This window comes from Canis lupus, chromosome 24 (assembly GCF_003254725.2).
Source record: "Canis lupus dingo isolate Sandy chromosome 24, ASM325472v2, whole genome shotgun sequence".
Taxonomy (NCBI): Eukaryota; Metazoa; Chordata; class Mammalia; order Carnivora; family Canidae; genus Canis; species Canis lupus.
The window spans coordinates 13188243-13210543 of NC_064266.1; the positions used below are offsets into that span (position 1 = coordinate 13188243).

A 22301-nucleotide genomic window follows, 5' to 3' on the forward strand; every position below is an offset into this window, starting at 1 on the left:
ACAACAAAGCCTGCCCTCAGGGTGACACACATTCTAGAGAAAGGGAGGGAACGTAAACACATAAAACCAATACATTGCTAAGGTATAGAAGTGAAAAATGTTAATGTTAAGTGCCATGGAAGAAGGAAAAAGGTAGACACAGAATGGGGGTTAATATAAGGTACTTGGGCTTGGAGGTGAAGGCACCAGCCCGGAAATGAGGGGGGAAGAAGGGTGCATTTGTGACAGAGGAAGCAGTCTAGGCAAAAATCCTTCTCAGAGGACCATAGGCCTGCATGTTCAATGAACAGCCCCGATGCCAGCGTGGCCGAGCTGAGGGAGCTAGGGAGGGGGTGATGGAGGTAACAAAGAGGTCAGGTCACATGGGCTTGGGAGGATCCCAACTTGACCCACTGGAGAAAGCGAGAGAGGGGTCGGACCCTGGCTGCTGAGAGGAGAACAGACTGACAGGAGTGGGGGTGCAGGAGGCCAGTAGGCTAGGTGAGGAAGAGCAAGACCTACACCAGGGGGGCAGCAGTGGAAGTGGTAGGAAGGCAGGTCCATTCTGAAGGTAGAGCAGAGATTTACCAACAGACCATGGGCAGATGAGGGAGAGGAAGAAGTCCAGGCTGATTCTAGGAACAAACCTCTGCAACACGCCCTTGTTAAATTTCGGCATAACACCCCTAAAGAGCTCTAGAAAAGATTCTCAAACACTAGCTTGCCATGTACCACCTGCTATTTATTTAAGAGAACATTCCAGTGCAAGAAGTGTATAGTCAAAGCAAGTTTACAGTCCCTAAATTTCACCTATGCCTGGTTCTGTTCCAACAGAAAAACCGCAGTGGTCTATAGTGAGTAAGCATTACATAAATTAACATGCGTCAAGTGCCAAGGTACTGGTTCTGCTAACAAACACAGGCACATACAGGTATGTGTCATATATATGTAACAATTCATAAAAGTACCGTACAGCACAAAATTCATTCCAGAGCGGCAAAGTTTCATTTCCTTGAAAGTCAACTTTTAGTTGCATAAAAAATGTTTCATAATCATAAAAAAAAGAGTCAAGGTTTGTTTTTGTTTTTGTTTTTTTTAAATCAACAGGATACTGAATTATGACCCTCAAATGCTTTCTTTTGATGCCGACTTAAATTTTAAGACAACCTAAAACCCATGGTCCTTGCAATGTTATTGATCGGAATTATTTTTAGAACTAAAACTACAAATGGCTTCCCAAAGACAGCCCATTCAAGGACATCAGGACATGGTATCCACCACACCAGAGTATTTCACCTGGAACTTCAACCGAAGTGCTAAGATGAAGAAAACATTTCACAGGAAAACAAAAAACACCAAAACAAAACACCTTGAGCTCATTCTGAGCTAAATAAGGCAATGTACTCAAATAGGAAAAACTGAACAGAAATAAAGTCAATAAGACAAAGGGTGCTGATTACTTTTCCTTCTTTTTTTTTTTTTTTCCATTGCCATAGTATCAGTGTGATCTTCTGAGCAAGGATTACCCTCCAAAATCACTGCAGTAGGTACCAGAAGTTTAAGCATCTTTGCATGGAATAGGATGCCTTCTACCATCAATTCATCCCTTCTCTGAAAGTTCTCATCTCCTAGTATGTTCCAGATGCTTTAGAGTTTTGAAATTAATTTTGCCTCTTTAAAGGAAACCCAGGAAAAGAAAATCTGAATTTGCAAAAATGACAGGGCAGGGAAGGCAGTTCTTGTTGAAGTGGATTCTTCAGTCTATTAATACATCCACTACAGAGTAATAGCTTTATAGATTAAACTACTTGTATCTAGATAAAAGACCAAGGGTATAAATATATTAAGATGAACCATATGAAATCACTACTATTCAATCAGTTTGACCAACAAAAACATCAATTTTATGTGGCTCAGCCTACCACTCACGAGTGATGTTTCAGAATGTCCAAAATTAAGATATTTCTCAAAAGCATCCATGAACAAGAAAGTGAGATTCCATTTTCCCTAATCTGATTTGCATTCAACTTTAAACATCTGCATATGATATTTTGAAAAGCCGTAAGAAACCCTTCAAACAGTATTCATCACTCTCTAATTGCAATTATAAACAAGAAAAACTTAAAAATAATGATCATTTAGATTAGACCCAAATTCTTATCTAAATAACTTTCTCGATGTTATGTTCGATGGTCCCTTTTGATGCTGCTCTAAAACTCAACTTGAAAAATCCTGCAGCTCTTTCTTATCCCTTACCTGTGGTCACAGGAAAAAGTTTCTACTTCCTCTGGAGTATCACAGCTCCTGTGACCCGCTTTACCTTGTTTCAGAGATGTCTCCCCTATCTTATTCTGGAGGACCCCCACTCGTCCCTTCATTATTTTACTCCCCTACCCCCACCACAGCACTAACTGAAGGAGAAAAAAGACAAGGAAAATTCTTCCTGTCCCTGCATCATCAGAAATGGCCTCAGTGAGCCAATGCGTGGTCACCTTGTTATACTCAGGGGCTTCTCAGGGCACAAACAACAGCATATTTTCATGGGGTGGGTGAGCCTCCAGCTCACTGGGCTGTAAGAGGCACCTGGACTGGAACTAGAGACCACTTGTGTTTGGGCAATATCCTTCAGGGGCAAGAGGGGGTTTGAACCTTATTCTCACCGTGGTTTAACTGACATACACAGATTTTTCCTGGTCTTGCTATGAGGCAGAGCACTCTGACTCCCTGCGACCGCCCCCCCCCCCACACACACACACAAAGAAAGAGGTATTGGGTTTTCAAGTCCCAACTGAGCGAAAGCATCCAGTCCCAGTAAGCATATTCTTCCCTATAAATACAATTTGAAGTGAGCAATTAAATGTAACTCCGAGTTGTATTTTAATTTCCCTTCACAGGGGCCCCCAAACTGTTCCCCGCAAAATGCCTCAGAATACAGACCAGACTGAGGTGAGATAGTTGAGCCAGAAGAGCTGTACAGGTCAAGCACCTTATGGCCTATCAGCAGAGGGACAGGGGTTTCAGCTCTAGGTGACCAACTAACTGGTCCTGCTTTGAAAACTGAAAATCCCAAGTCCAGGAGCCCCTCCATTCCAGGCTCATTTCCTGGGCTAGTACAGGTTAGCTCCATTGTCTCAATCTGAACCTCTGCCAGAAGCTCCTGTCACTGGTTATTAGTCAAGCCAGTAAACTGTCCAAGTATATACTCAACAAATACCACTATCACATCTTCTGTAATAACCCACGGGGTGCAGAGGCACAATCTGGGGTTAGACTCATGGATGACTGGGTAAATTCCCACCAGCTTTCACTTTTGGACAATAAAGGAAAAACAAGCCTCCCTCAAGTACTTCTGCTGGCCTTATATAGTTTCCAGCCCAGCCAATTCAAGGAGTCCCAAGTGATTGCTATCACAAGGATGAGAAAGAACCTTTAACCTATTACTTGCACCAAGCATGGTGCCCAAAGCTGAATGGCATTTAGTCTCGAGAAATACCTCTTCAACAAGTTAGTTGTTGCTGTAAACTATTACAACTAGTGATCAATTGGTTTACACAAAATGTACTTATTAAACATTTACCCTGGGCAGGGCTAGGAGATGCTCCGGAAAAAGAACAAAACAGACACCCTCCCTCCTGCCTCCCTCCCCACACCTTCTTCATGGCTGTTCTTAAAATCAGTTACTTATTCTGCCCTTCTTCTCAAAATCACTTCAGGGTGTGAGCCCAAGACCTGAAAGTAATTCCCAAGTCCCACTATTATTGGATACTCATCTCCTTCTTATAGAAACAAAACCAAAAACAACTCCAAGGAATGGGTGTATCTTTTTTGGGATACTGTATTAGTGTTATACTAAAGAAAGCTCTATAGAACAGTTTCATTTTCTTGTCCTAGTGAGACTCTTATGAACTGAATATCTATGTTCCCTAAAATTTATATACTGAAGTCCTAACCCCCAAAGTGATGGTATCTGGAGGTGGGCCTCTTGAGATACAATCAGAGTTAGATTAGGTCACAAGAACAGGGCCTCTCAATGGGATTCATGACCTCGTGAAGAAGAGGAGACCCAAGATTTGTTCCTCTACACACACACACACACACACACACACACACACACCAAGGAAAGGCCATATGAAGACATGGAAAGATGTCCCCCTGCAAACCAGGAGGAGGTGCATCAGTAGACATTGAATCTGCCCCACCTTAGTCTTGGACTCCCCTATCTCCAGAACTGTGAGTTTTAAATGTGTGTTGTTCAAGCCACCCAGGCTCCAATATCTTGTTAGAACAGCCAGAAAGGGCTAAAACAGAGACCCAGAAAGTGCACAGAAAAAATACAATACTAAATAGTCTCCAAGGAAACACTTGTGATTGTTGTAGGTTATGGAGACTTATTCTGAGATACACCTTGAATGGTGATCGATACAGCAAGAACAATGTTCATCCCCAAGTCCCCTAGGACAGATGTCCCATGACACTGGCAGTCTGTTTGCAGACATTAAGTGGATCATTCTCCCGTGGCTACATTTTTGATCAGCTATTCAAAGTTTGGTCACTTTTGGTCATAATTTCCAAAGGACTCTTTTTTGATCAGCTATTCAAAGTTTGGTCACTTTTTGGTCATAATTTCCAAAGGACTCTTCCCAACAACACAATCAGGCACCACATCTGGGCCCTGCAGCTTACAGGGCTCATTAACAGTGGACTTAACCATTTCCAGTCTCACCACAGTCTGGCAAGCTCAGGTCTAGACAACAAGTTCAAGGGCATTTGTTCAATTACTGCTCAAGTTCTTAAATAATTGTTAAAGTTTTCTAGGGTATAAGGGCAAAAGTTGATCCAGATGGAATCATATTTCTAATTCCCTGTCAATGAGATAAAGGTTAAGAAATCTATGGTCTTTTTCCTGGAGAAACTACATTTGAGAGTCCTTGAATGGGTGAGGATAGGTGTGAATGTGATCTTTAGCCAGGGGAGCTGACAACACTAAAGTATAGCTCACACGACACAAGTAACTGTAGTCTACCCCTCAGGATAGCAAGAGAGCCCATCTCTGTGTTCAGGACAGCAGTTATATTAGGAATTATACTTTTCCTCCCTCTGAAGGGGATTTTTGGTTGGGGCAGTCTCATGATAAACTGGGATATTGCAAAAGGTGGCCCTCAAAGGCTGACTTTGGCGTGCATTCTTCCCTACTGCTCTCCTATACAATCCTATTCTATACCTAACAAACAGCCCCACCAGCAGATTCCAGACAGTAGCACCAGCTTTATAATGCAACAGTTCTCCATCAAGCAGCAGATTCTCCTCCTGAGATTAAAAATCTCTGAGCAAGGAGCACCAGTGCTCATGAAAGGAATGCTTTCAACCGCCCCAGATTACATTATGTAATAATCCATAGTGATGCCAGAACACAGATATTTTTATGATGGTGGCTATCTGGCCCCCAAACTACTTAGGACAGCACATGCCTCTGTTCAGAAACTTCCGTTTCACTTACCTTGATGCTAAATGAGTGATTTCAGCATAAATATTCTAGGGTACATGTTGAATGATGTCTAACATTAGCAATACTGCATTTCTAAACAAGGCCCTGGAAGCCTATGCTCACATTTTGTAGCGAATGCTAGGTTCCTTTGTTCACCGATAATTCTTGCATGTGCTGCTCCCTATTTTCCTCATCCTAACCAGAGAGAAGTGTACTGGGTAGTGATGTGTTCTGTTTTATCTAAGGCAAATACCTTCAGAATTTTCAAGCTGCAGGGTGCCTGAGGTCATCTATTCCGAACCCTAATTTTGAGGAAGGGGACAATGAAGTATAGAAAACTGAAGATAAGTAAGCTTCAAATAAAGTGCTCTTTCATAACTATGTTCTCTCACTTGCTAAAGTACTCAAAAATGCTAGAATGTCCACAACCCTAGACTGCTAACTTCTGGCACATCTAAATCAACAGCTCATGAAGAAATATGCATTCCTCAGTGAAAAACCTGGGCAAACCAGCTGTATTCATTTTCTATTGCTCCCATAATAAAACCCACAATCCTAGAGGCTTAAAACACAAATTCATTATCTTAAAGTTCATTGGTCAGAAGAATCATATGGGTCTCATGGAGCTAAAATCCAGGTGCCCACAGGGCTGTTGTCCTTTCTGCAGAGCCCAGGGGGAAAATCTGTTTCCTTGCTATACCCAGCTCCTAGAGATCAGGCACATTCCTTGGCTCCTGGCTCCCTTCCTACATCTTTGAAGCCTGCAATGTTAATTCCCAAGTTCCTCTCATACTTTGGATTTCTCCTGCCAGGTCTTCTAATGTTCCAGTTCACTTACTCTCAACTTGTGTTCTCTCTAGTTCTGAAGACAGTTAAGGTTCTCCACTTTTAAGGACTGATAATTAGATTGTGCTCACCTGGATTATCCAGGCTAATCTAGCCATCTCAAGGCCCTTAACCTTCACCATATCAGCAACGTCCTTTTTCCTATAAAGCAAAATTTACAAATTCTAGAAATTAAGACTTAGACATCTTGGTGGGGAGGCATTATTCTACCTCCCACATCTGCCTGCCCTTCTGACTCTCACATCGTTAAATGGCCTCACAATGCATCTGGTGACCAGGTCAGAAACTGGGGAGACATGCCTAGGTTAATCCCACCTATTTATACTCCACATCCAGTTAGTGGCTAACTCCCATCTACTCCAAATCCTAACTGTGTCATGTACTGGTGCCTGTTCTCTATACTCTGCTGTGCCCAAGACTGAGGGCTCACTGAATTCTTTACTTCTTTTCCTTTTTTTGAGACCAGCCTCATTTTTTCCAGTTTTATTTATACTGTCCTTCAAAGGCCATGTGCTTCAGTCAAGATGCTCCAGCCCCAGGTCCAGGGGATAAGTCTCGACTGGTCTAATAGAGTCACAGTAACCCATGAACACTTTGCCATTTGACACGAGCATAACACACAGACCTTAAGTCACTGAGTTAATCTACAGAGGAGTCACTCTACCTTCAGATTTCTTGTTGGGGGACACAATTATTTTGATATTTAAGCCAAACTGGAGTTTTCTCTTACTTGCTGTTAAAACATCCTAATGGTGCATCACTCACTAAAGTGACTGCGAAATTCTATTCATTGTTTTACTCACTCCTAGTCTCTCATTACTTCCAACATTTGCACTGCACCCTCCCCATCTTCACTTGGAAGCAAAACACCTCCTCTTCAAAGCTATCAATCTTGTCAAGTATTCCCCTATTCAAACTGTTCCCATGATGTCCATTACTTCTATCCTTTTAGAACAATCTAGAAAGAACTGTGTACCCAAAAGTCAATTTTAAGTTAATATCTTATTTTTTTCATCATACATTCAAAAGAGTTGCTAATGGTTAAATTTCAGGCATGCTGTCAATGTTGACGTTTTAAGTAAAATGGTTGTTATATCACTTAAACCCATAAGAATCTAAACCCAATGTGAATGGATACTTACGATTTCCTATTTAAAAATAACTTCTTTAACATTCATGTTTTATCATTCCCTTTTCACATTTCCATTTTACTACCCCTGCGAGTTTTATCCCAATGAGTAGATCTTTATGATTCCACCTGTTTTATTGACGTAAGTATCATACAACCTTACACCAAAAATAGGCATATCATTTAGAACTTTTAGTTTACTTTGAATTTAGCCCCTAAGGATGAGATAATTTCTTCTGAGTTATACATTTACTAGTAAACAACTGAAAAAAAAAGTCCACATAAGTATCATATTTAATAATTGGCCAAAATATTAGAGTAAACTTTATTTGAAATGAATCTGATATGACGCATAGAGCTTTAAAAAATAAACCCACACATTCATGAGTATTCCTTAATGCTAAGATAACTAAAGTTTAGCATCGGTTTTATTCCAACTTTTCATATTTCTATACAAAAATGCTGATAAATCCTTTTAGCCCAAATAGAGGAGTGTAAGAGTTTAATAGCACTTAAATCTCTAAACTCCTTTGGAGCTTCAAGCCAAAGACCATGATCTATTATCAAACTTATTTTTAATTACCCATCATCTGATGATCCAAATAGGTCTCTGACTCTGTCATAAGAAAAGTGTCCTCAGGGCACCTGGGTTGCTCAGGGATTGAGCACCTGCCTTTGGTTCAGGTCGTGATCCTGGAGTCCTGGGATGTAGTCTCACATCAGGCTTCCAGCAGGGAGCCTGCGTCTCTCTCTGCCTATGTCTCCGCCTCTCTGTCTCTCATGAATAAATAAATAAAATCGTTTTTAAAAAAGAAGTGTCCTCAGGTTTAGCACTTGGGATGTTTCACATTCCAGGACAATGTACGATAGGACAATGTACAATATTGAAATTCTGGGAAGATGAGAGGAATGCTGTCCTTCAGTAAAAAGGGAGAAAAGAAAGCAAATGCATTCTCTGGCAGATCAATTTTAGGAAAGAGGACATATACAGCTAAAAATCTGGACAGCTATTCCCTTAAAAGTCTCTAAGGCCTTGAATGTATCCCATTAGAGTATCTTCATCTATGGCCAAAGGTACACCTAAAGTCATTTGGAAAATGGCTGACCTATAGGAAAGATCATAATGTCTCTGCATAGAACACAGCAACTTTCATAACTGGATGCAGGCTCATGTCCCATCACCCTTATCCTTCTACACCTGCTTGAGAAACTCAATTATGTATGCTGGTTCTAAGTTTGCTTTCAAGAGGAACATGTGTCAAAAAGACTTCCTCCCATCACTACACTTTGACCTCTAGCCTGCTGCTATTTAAGTCACAAGAGATGACTCACTGAAATTTATCCCAGCACCTTGCCCCTGGCTCAGGCCAGTCCCAGGGACTCCACTCACTGTGTGACATAAATTAACAGCAGCAATAGCTTAACCAGTCATCATATGTTTAGGATAAAAGTGTGTACAAACCAACCACCATCAGTTTTATTCCCACTCTCTAAACACTATTCAACAATTCCAGCATTTCATATATACAGATGGAATTCTTTTCATTACTCTACTGTTCTGTTCCACCCCTAACTGCTATTCCTGAAGCTTTCCTCAATTTCCCCCTCCCCATGTCAGCCACAGAATGAGTCACTCTCCTCCCTTAAAGCATGCTGCTTTTACTTCTATTAGATATTATTCACTTCTGCTCAGTGCCATGATGACAAGTGTGTAAAGCTGGTTTCCCTGTCTCCATTGTGGCTGCATCCACTGGTTCCATTCTATTTTGATCCCAGGTCCTGACCACTGCTCCTTGAAAATCTCTTTTCTCGCTGCCAGTCCATTCTTCCTATTCTTTGTAGGATCGTTCTTCCTCAGTTTCCTTCATCTGCACTTTCTTGCCCACTGTTTATTTTGTAGGTCCTTGCACCCTGCATCATGCAGTACTGGAGGTCTCAGCTATCCCAAAGTAAGCTAACACCAAACTCCTGTGACAGTTACCTTTTCACAAGTCAGAGGTAAAAAATGATCATTTTCTTGTGTTAGAGTTGCTATTATTTTTCTAAAGCTTGCCACTTAACAGTCAATAGTAATAACCAACAAATGACAGAAGTAAATAAATATTGAGGAAAAACAGAAATCAATCACTTATATGTAGCTTAAGGTTTGTGTATACATGCTCATGGGTTAGAATTTTATATGCTATATAAAATACTAGCTGGTGTTCATATGAAACATATCCATATTTCTAGATGCACATATATGCACACTTATACACATGTGTGTACAATAAATATAATTTACACATTAGGCAGCAACACAAAATTAAATTCCTATTTGTCTGACATCCAGCATGTAAAAGTGGCCTCAGGGGAACACTCAGATATTGCATGGTGGGCATACAAAATAGCTCAACCACTTGGGAAGCCAGTTTCTCATGCAGCTGAACCTGCACAGGACCTGGCCATTCCATCCTTAGACATTCACCCAAAAGAAGAAGCATGTCCACACAAAGACCTGTCATGAACGTTCACAGCACCTTTGACACGCTGCAACTGGAAAAATATGTATCTCCTTCAACAGATTAATAAACTAGGATTCATCCACACTGTTAACATCCAGCAATTTAAAAAGAACTACTTGTACATATAACGTGTCAGAATCCCAGAAATGTCATGAAAAAAAAAAAAACTAGATGAAAAGAACAGGATTCCTTTTGTAAGAAATGCTAGAAAAAGAAAAAAAAAAAATCCATAGTGACAGAAAGCAAGCCAGTGGTTTCCTGGAGGCACGAAGGTGAGAGGCATGGATTGTAAAAGGACCCAAACAAGTGTTTTGGGGTGACAGAAGGTTCTATATAATGACTGTGGTAATGGCTAGACTGGTACACACATTGGTCAAGATTCATTGAGACACACAGTAGACACTAATAACAGATGCATGTTATTGTATGTAAATTATAGTTCATGGACAGCCCAGGTGGCTCAGAGGTTTAGCGCCGCCTTCAGCCCAGGGCATGATCCTGGGGACCCGGGATCGAGTCCCATGTCAGACTCCCTGCATGGAGCCTGCTTCTCCCTCTGCCTGTGTTTCTGCTTGTCTCTCTCTCTCTCTCATGAATGAATAAAATCTTTTAAATTAATTAATTAATTAATTATAGTTCAGTAAAATTAAGTGGCCCTGCAGATTTTTCACCAAATTTGGAGACAAGTTTTATGGATGGCCTGACCTGCCATGGACACAGGCTTACAGGGTAGACATAAAATTTACTTCGAATGACTTTGTAGGGGCAGATAGAGAATTTTTTTCTTTCACATGGAGTAACTTGGTGATTCATTTTAAAGGTTTCAGGGACTTAAAACATCAACCTTTATGGAAACTGCCATACTTTGAAAGATGGGAAGTGAGCCTATCTGAAAAGAGTTAATTGGTGGATTCCAAAAATGAGATCTCTGCTTATATTGGTACAACCTAAGCTTTAAGCCCTGTGGATAGACTCTCCAATAAGAACTATTTCTTCCAGATACCAATCCACAGATTACTATTTCCAAGGTGAAACAAAGGGACTTTGGATGGCATACCAGAATTGTAAATATTCTCAGTGAACATAGTTTATTGGAAGTGATAGCCCTGGAAACTGGGAGGAGTGAATGTGTAAAATGATCTATAAAGGAGAGGGAGTCATCCTTCTCCCCCACTCCCTGGGCTGACAATACAATATACCAAGGGATCTTCAACTTGATTTTTGTATCAGAATCGTTTTTTAATTTTTTATTTATTTATGATAGTCATACAGAGAGAGAGAGAGAGAGAAAGAGAGAGAGAGGCAGAGACAGAGGCAGAGGCAGAGGGAGAAGCAGGCTCCATGCACCGGGAGCCTGACGTGGGATTCGATCCCGGGTCTCCAGGATCGCGCCCTGGGCCAAAGGCAGGCGCCAAACCGCTGTGCCACCCAGGGATCCCTGTATCAGAATCTCCTGGAGAGCTTGTTAGAACACAGACTTCTGGGCCCCACCCCAAGGAGCTTCTGATCCAGTAGGTCTGGAGTGGACTCTGGGGATTTACATTTCTATCAAGTTCCTAGATGATTCTAATGCTGCTGGCCTGGGAAGCACACTTTGAAAACCACTGCCATGTGTTCCAGTCTTTTGGACCAGTGTTAAAATTCATTAATCCCGGGATCCCTGGGTGGCGCAGCGGTTTGGCACCTGCCTTTGGCCCAGGGTGCGATCCTGGAGACCCAGGATCGAATCCCACATCAGGCTCCCGATGCATGGAGCCTGCTTCTCCCTCTGCCTGTGTCTCTGCCTCTCTCTCTCTCTCTGTGACTATCATAAATAAATAAAATTTTTTAAAAAATTCTTTAATCCCCTTACCAATGAGTTAAGAGAGGTCTGATTAACTGATTTCTGTAGCTGTACTATCAGCCTTAACAACAGTAAGAAAGGTCAAAAAAGGAAAAATTTCACAATTCTTGGAGAAGATGGGACAAATTGTTCCTGCTTCAGATACCTTTGTATATGGATGAGTTTTTCATCAATTCTTAGGTTACTAAGCAGCTTGTTTGTAACATTAATTTTGCCACTCTCTTATCAGTAAAAGCGGATATTATACTAGGTTCTGCTGATAAATGGCAGTGTTGGAAGTTCCAAATGTACATCATTTTCTATTGTCATATGAAAAAGACAAAGATACAGGAATTGTGAGGGAGGGGCAAGAGGGTGAAAAGAAACTACATGAAAAGGTGGCGGCACAAGTAAAAACACAAATCACAACAGAACCAGAAATTCTGGGGGAAAAAAAAAAAACTAGAGTTCGAGAGATTAATAGTCAAGGGATCAGGGAGGGGAGAAATGCCTTCATGAGTGGGAAGTGTACTCTTCAGATGAAAAGAAAACCACGGTGTCAAAAGCACCTAAAATATAATATCAGGAAAAATAAAAACAGAAGAAAAGTCAAGCTGAGAGAGAAGGAAGGGCTATCTCAAAATCACTGAACATTTAGAAAATATAAAGAGAAGTATACAGAAGATAAACCAGTAACAGTGATTCGTGAACAGAGGGGGAAAGGATCAATTTTGAAGATATTTTCATCTTATTTGTTGGATAAATATCCAACTCCAAGTTAATGGAAATCAATTGTAGTTGTCCAACACTTCAGAAGCAACAGCCTGAAGGGGTTCGGCTGTGTTCCTGGGGAAGGTAGGGGAGCCTGGGGTGTGATAGGCCAAATCATGCCTCCATAAAGATGCCCACATCCTAGTTCCTGGAGGCTGTGAGTATGTTACTTACTGGCAACAAAGACTTTAGAAACAGGTTTAAGTTATGGATCTTGAGATGCAAGGGTTCAACGTCATCACAAAGAGTTTTTTCGTTTTTTGTTTTTTGTTTTTTTAAGATTTTATTCATTTATTTGAGAGCAAAAGAGAGCATTACTGAGGAAAGGGGCAGAGGGAGAATCAGACTCCCTGCTGAGCAGGGAGCCTGAGGTGGGGCTCAATCCCAGGATCATGACCTGAGCCAAAGGCAGACAGATGTTTAACCAACTGAGCCACCCAGGCGCCTCGCAAAGAGGGTTCTTATAAATGGTGAAGTAAGCAGTAGAATCAAAGAAAGAGACCGGACAATACAAGCATAGGTTAGAGTGACACAGTCATGAGCTACAGACTGTGAGCAGCCTCCAGAAGCTTGACTAGGTCATAGGTAATGAACAGGTCCTCTCCGAGAGTCTTGAGAAACAACACAGCCCCGCAGACCTATTTTAGACTTCCGATTCCCCAGAAATTTGTGTTGTTTTAAGCCACTAATCCATCCCAATTTGTTACAGCAGCAAAAAGAAACTAATACAAAAATCTGGAGGAGGCAGAGTTGAACTAGAGAGAACATGCCTCCTCTAACAGAGAACACAAGTCCCAGTTTTGCCAGGTTCCCCAATTTGTTAGGACCCATGGAAAATCTGTTGGCATACAGTTAGCAACTAGTAACACAGTGTGGGGCAAAGTATGACCTTGACATGGTCTTTTTTTGGGGGGGCAGGGGGGGTATGGGATATATCCAATCATGCAACATAGCTACACAAAACATGGATAAACCAAGTGACCATGTTTTCTGGCTCAGAGCTACATTCTAGACCCTGACCATATCAAAGCCTGCCCAAGCAGAATTCAGCTATTAAAAGAACCCCTCTAGAGAGTGTTCACCCATGAGTTGGAGGGGAGAGGTAGAAACAGGGAGAGAACTCTTCAGCAGCCCAATGCGGGGCTCAGTCTCAGGACCCGGAGGTCATGATGGGAGCTAAAATCAAAAGTCAGACACTTAACCAACTGAGGTAACCACCCGGGCACCCCAGAATCCCTCTGTTTCTGACCAGAATCCACAACGCAAAAGTGTGGTCCATTCTCTGCTCACAAGTCATTCAGAAGCTGAAATTCAGAGTGTTAGCTTCTTCTTACATTCTAGATAATCAGTGGGGCCTATCTGCTCTATGGAGTCATTCTGGAAAATAAAATTACTTTAGAGAAACAACTTGGTCTTCGCAGATGAAAGGAGTTATTAAAGGGAGCAATGTTTAGACTATTACTGAACTATGGCCAGCTACATGGTAATAACCTAAAAACGAAGATAAAAAGAAACAAAATGCCAAATGATTTTGCCTCATAGTAATCTTTCTGTTAATTCTACTTTGGTAGAAGGAGGGGAGGGGAATGGAGCTAATCACATTCAAAGAGACAAGTGGCCTCTTAATATTCAGACAATCAGCCAAAAGTATTTGAGCGAAGGCTTTCCAAAACACTAAACAAAAAAGGTAAAAAGTGTAAAAGAAATGTAAAGGAGGGCTTTTGTACAGAGCAATATATAATGTCACTGGGAAGACAAGGCTAACAGAGAGTAATTAATAGTGCCCTGAAGAATGATGCCAATAGGTCTGTAAGTCCATACAAGAGGTACTCAAGAAAGGGAGGGACAGGCAGACATTTGAAGGGAGTGAGAAAAGCTTCATTCTGAACTGTCAGAGAAGAGGTAAGATGCATGTATAAAAAGGGTTAAGATATCCCACTCCACATAAATGGGTTTGGTGACTTCTCTCAACCTAGAATCTTACATTTTTCATTGAAGCTGAAAATATAATAAAAATCTGCACCCATGGTAGCCTTCTGTTATAAGATAAACATATAATAAATGTAAGAGCTCTGCAGGATTGGAGAAAAGATAACTCATATTTCTATTTCATGGGAGCTTGTTATTATTAGAAGCAGAAATTTCCCCCACCATCTCCATCCCATAATTCTCTACTTTGTTACACGTTTGTACAAATAAATGCAGAGGATATGCACATACATACACAAGCACGCAAGTCTCTGGTGCCTCCAATTATATCATAAAATACCAAAGTAGAAGTCTCAAACTCTTGTAACCCAGTAGAAAGCTGCTCTGATTTATAACCTGAACTTATTTTTCTTAAAACATGGTTCTGAGTTATTTTATCAGAACTGACTTCAAGTGTTTGCAAAAATTACTCCTTTCATCTGAGAAGCAACAATAAACTAAGTGGCTTGGAAAATATAGTAAATATGCATGTAGAGATGGTTTCTCCTGGCCTATAGGTAGTTGACTTTATATATAGTCAGTCTCTGGTTTATATTTTTAAATAGATAACTGTTGAGTATTTGTTCAGTTTGGTTCTAAGGGTCATATACTGTGCTTTTAAAAACTACTGGGGTATTTTCTTACATTCCTTTCTAAGCAAGAAAACAAACTTCCTATTAAATGATGTACCTTTAAAAATCAATATAAATTTCTACCAAGTATTCTGGGTCAAGACTGTAAAAAAAAAAAAAAAAAAAAAGCTTCTGGGCGCTTACCACATAATATCTATAACTCTAAGTTGTTTGTTTGTTTTTCATTTAATCATGAGAGGCAGAGAGAGAGAGAGAGGCAGAGACACAGGCAGAGGGAGAAGCAGGCTCCATGCAGGGAGCCCGACGAGGGACTCGATCCCAGGTCTCTAGGATCAGGCTCTGGGCTGAAGGCAGCATCAAACTGCTAAGCCACCGGGGCTGCCCTATAACTCTGAGTTATACTCTGGGTATTTATTGCTAAAAGTAGCTGAATCAACCCACTGCTTATAGCTCAGTATTCACTGAAAAAGCAAGATATGCCTAAATATAAGTAACAGTTGAAGGACCTACATGGACTTTCAGAACATGAATTACATGTTCAAGTGTATTAAAATGACTAACATGAAGGAAAAAAATAAGAAGTGGGGGTTTTAAGGCACTCTGAAAGAACTCAATTTGAGTACTTTAAAGCCCCTGAACAACTTTATGAACTCACTCATTTGGCCATATCCTTTCGGCTAGGCTACTTTCCTGCCAGATATTAAAACACTGCTTCTTTGTGACCAAAGACATTGTGGGGCATTGTTTGCTTTCTAGTTACAGGTCATTCCGAGAACCTGCATTTTGAGCAAATTGCTGTCTGGAGAGTGGAGGTTTACACAGTTCTGTGTATCCACCTCAAGGTGGATCTAAATCAGTCCCATCCTTAGTGAAGTATTGAGGGTAAAACGGACACAAACTATTGCACACCAAAGTGGAATGTCATGAATTAAGATGACCCTGGGAACAAAGCTTTCTGTTCCAGATACAAGCTTCCAGTTATGGAATGAATAAGTCATGGGGATGAAAGGTAGAGCATAGGGAATATAGTCAGTGACACTGTAATAGCTCTGTATGGTGACAGATGGTGACTACACTTGTGGTGAGCACAGCATAATGTACACAGAAGTTGAATCATTATGTTGTAAACTTGAAACTAACATACTATTGTGTCAGCTATATTCAAATTTAAAATAAAAACACATCTAGATTTTTTTTAAAGTGTGAATCAATGTATATTCACCTCATAATTTCGCCTGGTATATATTCTCAAGTAAAATCTTCACAGCAAATAGCTGGCCACAGAAATGACGTGTGTTGGCCTAAAGAACCTCTTAGAATATGGTTATCTCCAGATCTCCACGTCTCAAAGTATATGATCTCACCCATCATCTTGTAAAATGTTAGAAGAATCAACCAAGTCATTGGCAAGCAACCCGTGCCAAAAGGCAGATATTCTGAGTTACTGTTAAAAGTTTAATTTTTGTCAGAACTAAGAACACCATAAACAAATTAGATGTTAGCTTGTTAGAAAGTGTTGTACAGGGATGCCTGGATGGCTCAGTGATTGAGCATCTGCCTTCAGCTCAGGTCATGACCCCAGAGTCCTGCATTGTGCTCCCCACAGGGAGCCTGCTTCTCCCTCTGCCTGTGTCTCTGCCTCTGTGTCTCTGCCTCTCTCTGTGTCTCTCATGAATAAATAAAATCTTGAAAAAAAAGGAAAAAATGTTGTACAATCTGTGTACTTCAGAGTATGGAGAATATCTTGTATGAATAAAATTGATCCAGTTAATCTGATAAAACAAACGGATCAGAAATCACTCATTTGTGATCAAGGAGTTCTTTTGAAGGGGAAGATCCACAAAAGCACATAAAAGCTAAGAAGAGGCCATGAGGAAACCTTCTCAGATGACAGGAATGTTCTATATCTTGCCAGGGACTGATTTACACAGGGCTATCCATTTGCCAAAGCTCAACTTACATATAACTAAGTATGTGTATGGCTCATTATATAAATTTTATATTAAAAAAATACTGAACTCTAGTTAAAACAAGCCTGTGTAAATATGCAAACTTATGCTTTTGGTTTATTTTTAAATGCATCAAAAATAAGATAGGAAAGAGAAAGGTGGATGGAAATGTGAGGATCTAAAGTATTAAGGGTGGAATCTAGGTGGTGAATATAGCTGTACATTGTAAAACCCAAATTACCATTGAGATTTCCGTTAAGAACACTGAAGAAAATATAATGGAAAGGAATCACTGAAGAATACAAAGTAGCACACTACCACCCCCACTGCCCACTTTCTTCAAGAGTTTACAAGGTATCTAGGACACAGGAAGAATATTTAAGTTGAAACTTCAAAGCACAAATCTAACAAGCTGAGATATGGAAGGTGTTTTTCAACACACACACACACACACACACACACACACACACACACACGGCACCTGGGTCTCTCAGTCGGTGGAATGTGCAAGTCTTGATCCCAGATTGTGAGTTCGCACCCCATTAGGCATCGGGATTAGTTAAAAATTTTAAAAAATAATTAAAAAAATAAAATCAGTGAGCCAAAGTAGGGCAGGAGATGCTGTCAGAAGACTGTGGTGCAAACACCAGTCCAACCCAACGCAATAAAAGACTCCGGACAGGTGGGAAGTGACAGCTGACAAAGGAACAGATGAGGCCTTGGTGGCAGTGGCAAAGCAGAAGGAGATTTGCACTGGAGAGGCAAGTGGCAGGGCTGCCCGAGACAGGGAGTCTCAGGAGAAAAGGGCTATGGCAGCTCGTCAGAGGTTACAATGTCAATGTCACACATTCCTTCCAGAGAAAACAGCAGGTCCCACATCATCAGTTACATCATCTGTGAAGGGGCCAATGTCTACAAATAGTCAATCCACCTCAATCACATTGTTATTTGCTTTGCAAACTGATTGCTTGGTATGACTAGACAATGTCCATTAAGTTAAAAAAAAAAAAATCTACCTGAGCCAGTATTTGATACCGTGTAGCTCCTCACTGGACAAAGTGTGGTCCCTGAACTAGCACCAGCAGCCCCTGGGGGCTCATTAGAAATGCAGAAGCTCAGGCCTCATCCCACCCCTGCTGCATTAGAATAATTTACTGTTTAACTCAATCATAATTCATATTCACATCCAAGTATGAGAAGCAGAGAGTGATTTTACAATCTGCAGACCAAGCCTCAATAACTTAACTCTTCTCAAAAGCAGCTTTAACTTTAGACAGAGAGAGGAAAGTTGCAGACAAACAGGTGAGCAATAGTAAGCCCTGGACACCTGTCTCCCGTAAACACCTTTCCCCCCAACAACTGCTACCTCCTTGTACCACTTAAGCCTACCTTCCACCTATTCAGGAGAACTGCTCCCAAGCCTGAAGCCCCCCCAAAGTCAATCAAAATAAAACACGGTTGAGCTGGTTTTGAACATGTGGGAAAGTTTCATCTTCTTCAGCAGGTCTAGAAATATTCTGTGTAACTTTGGTGAGTGGATCACTTTGCATGTAATCGCTGCTTAATACAAAAAGCATATAAAATATTTTCTCCAACAGGTAACTAACGAAAGAGTTCTCCGCCACTGTCTTGTTTCAACCGTGAGCTGTAAGAGTTCAATCCCCTTAAAAATAGTCACAGAATGTCACAATTTATTCATGTATACATCTGTCTAAACTGTTTATTTTAATGATTTTTTTGTTTACTTCTAGCATCATAACACAGACTTTCATGCTCAAGTATCTGTGGCTAGTCACAGTTCAGACAAAACTAAAAGTTTTACCTTTATTCATAATGACAGGTCTTTAAAGATACTAAAATTCCTGACAAAACAGAGTACACAAACATGAAATATTCTTCTAAAGCTATCTGAAGCCAGTTTTTTTGGTGTGTGTTAACTACAAGTTTCATATTCTAGCATCATTTGTCTATGAATACATGCATTCAGTTTTTAAAAAGACCACCACCAAACGCACAAACCAAAACCTAAATTATTAATTTCCATTCATTATTTCAGGAAATAATTTTATATACTGTCTCATTAACTTTCTAAGACCATGAGTAAGTACAATTCCATAAGTAAAAGTAGATTTTCATGCACTTTTAGGAAAAGACTTTTAAAAATAATCACTTTGCCTATCTTAATACAGTTGAACCAAAAAAAGTGGCAATCAAAACATCATATTGAAAGAGGTCCTATAATTTTATTGCTAATTACAAAAAATGAAAATGAATGGATTTTGTAACAATTTATGCGTGTGGGAAAAAATGTTTAACACTGTGTGTATTGCATCATATTGAGGTATTCACAAAAAATATTTAAGAGACTTCTTACATTTTTTGCTAGACCTTATTTTTAAGTTCATAACAAAATTGGATAAACAGCACAGATTTCTCATATACCCCCTACCTCCACATATGTCATTTTAAAAACAAATTTGCAAAATGCTAAGTGCCACACACACACAAATCCTACCAGCCAATAAAATCATGTGATAAATGCCTTACTGAAAAATCTATTTGAGTTATAGTGAGGTTTAGGGACATTTTAAAAGACATTAAATCTGTATCTAATGCCAGAATCACCACAAAACAGTGTCTAATTTACTCTGCCTTAATTTTGTCTTGAGTTTCTCCCTTATTAGAAAATCTTTTTTAAAAAATCAATAATGGATAAATCAAACAACCTTCATAAAAAAATTTGAGTGGTCAAAGAAACTTAAAGCAGAAGTATTTTCTTTTCTACCACTACCCCTCCAGGAAGCACACAAGTAAAACTGTGACAGCCCTCCTCCAAGCTATAAAACAAAAAACCAAACTTACCAAAACTAATCCCCTTCGTAAATCTTAACTGCCACTCATAAAGTTGAAAGTATGTTCTCTTACCTGAAAAGGAGTGAGTAGGATTTAAACCTCACCCCGTCAGAAATAGACTCTTGAGACCATGCCCTGATGCAGGCTCAGAACTGCAGGGGCACCCACAGTTCTTGGATAAACTCACTCTTTCAGAAGGGGAGGAGGGGGCAAGAGATGGGATGAGCAAGCTCACGCAGCCAGCAAATGTAACAAGACTGGTCCTTTAGGCAGAGCCCCACCCCTTGGCCACAAAAGGAGAGGTTGGGCCAACAGTGCCCACAGCCACAACAAAATATCCAGACAGAGCAGCCGACAGAGACTCTTTTCACCATTCTAAGCAGAACAATAAATACAAGCAAATGCTTTTTATAGGCGTCTTGCCGAGTAACTGCCCAGAAATGAGTAAGAGGTCCTGCACACAAGTATCACTGGATCAGAGGTTGGGGTTTATCAACAGGAAGAATAAAATTTGAAACCTACACCTGGGGATCCCTGGGTGGCGCAGTGGTTTAGCGCCTGCCTTTGGCCCAGGGCGGATCCTGGAGACCCGGGATCGAATCCCACGTCAGGCTCCCGGTGCATGGAACCTGCTTCTCCCTCTGCCTGTGTCTCTGCCTCTCTCTCTCTCTCTCTGTGACTATCATAAATAAATAAAAATTAAAAAAAAAAAAATGAAACCTACACCTGAGCTCTTCCTTAAAACAAAGGCCACAAAAAATTCAAGATATACACGTAAAGGAAAGCCAAACAGAATGTCCACAATTTAGGAAATGTAATAACTTCTGTGCTGCTGAGAATCTTTGTTTCCACTTCCCCTTCTGGCTACCACTTTTGCCTATTTACCTCCTTTATAATCCCTTCAGGGTTCAAGAAAGGAAATAAAACTTTTTAAACTTTTTAAACTTTCAAGTTACCAGTAATGGTGATATAAATAAAAATATTTAAAGTTAGATCCGGGGATTATCTCCCTTGCACAGATAGTGAAATAGACTTTTGTTCTCTAAATAGATCAAGAGGATTTTAACTCTACATCAAATTAAGACACTAACACATACTTACACATATGTGATTTACCCATCCATGAGTGGCAGTAAAAAAAAAAAAAAATTATAAAAAAAAACAGCTTTTGCCAAAATGTGCCAGAGAACTAAGATGTTTCACAAAACAAGGCTCCAGGGTTAAGTTTCAGGATGGTCAACCTACATAAACGTCACCAGAATCCTTACACTGCAGTATTTTTCTGAGGTTTTATTATGTTCATATTCAATCTATTATAATTTTGTGCATTGTTTCCCAAACTTATTTAATCATGAAATCCTTTGAGAGCCATTCAGAGAGAACTGTATCTCATGAGACAAATTTGGGAAATGCTAATAACTAGATTCCACTTGCCAAGCTTTAAGCAACAAACCTGACATTATGATTAGTTTCCAAAGCACTTAGAAAAGTCACTCAATTATTAGGCTTCCCATCTAGCTTAACTTGAACTATAGCTCTGAAATTACAATGGGATCCATTTATAGATTATTCAGTGGTAATGGTAAGGCTAAGCCTGCTTTCTAAATGAAAGTATGTGGAATGGAAGCACACTATCCGTGTATTTAAGAGATATCTATATTCTTTGAATTATGAAGGAAAAAGGAGGCAGAGAATTATGTCTATCCTCAAGAGGCCGGACATTTTGCTTTGTACCTTGTAGTCATGATAGTAAGCATGCAGGTGCACTGTAGTTACCTGCCTGCCCTCAAAAGTTCAATGTCAGACCTCAGAGTCTGTGTGAATATAGCTTACAGAGAGCACCCTCCCAAAACCCTGACACAAAGCCAGGAGTAACCATTAAAAACACCACCCAAATGCAATACCAACATATGAACTCCAAAGCTCTGGGCAAATGCAAACATAGATCATGCAATTATGTTATCTCAAGATGTTCTTTCAGCCACTATTTACTGTAGCAAAAAACAGGGAGATAACAGTAAACACCGTTTACCATGAAGAACACCCAACTGTCTCATTATAATAAATGGATATAGGCTGAAATGTCCTAACAATTATGAAAGTAACACAGATTTTAAAAGTTCAGACCATGGGGATCCCTGGGTGGCTCAGCGGTTTAGTGCCTGCCTTCGGCCCAGGGCAGGATCCTAGAGACCCGGGGTTGAGTCCCGCATCAGGCTCCCTGCATGGAGCCTGCTTCTCCCTCTGCCTGTGTCTCTGCCTCTCTCTCTCTCTCTCTCTCTCTCTCTCACTGTGTCTCTCTCATGAATAAATAAAATCTTTAAAAAAAAAAAAAAGTTCAGCCCACAGAAAGCATAAAATTAAAAGTAAAAACTCCCTCTACCTTTTATATTAATTACAAC

General features: G+C 40.3%; 1 protein-coding gene across 12 annotated transcripts in view; it reads right to left on the reverse strand.

The window, feature by feature from the left end:
• Window positions 1-22301, reverse strand: part of PLCB4 (phospholipase C beta 4) — a 422433-nt gene that overhangs the window by 297390 nt on the left and 102742 nt on the right. For 3 of the 12 annotated variants that reach the window (XM_049100258.1, XM_049100265.1, XM_049100264.1), the window contains exon 1: window positions 19972-20152. The exons of 6 other annotated variants lie outside the window; for them this stretch is intronic. The gene's annotated coding sequence lies outside the window, so the exon portion shown is untranslated. Of the gene's footprint in view, window positions 1-19971; window positions 20154-22301 lie in introns of those variants that run through there. 3 more of the 12 variants (XM_049100269.1, XM_049100270.1, XM_025469326.3) reach the window with 3 other exon arrangements.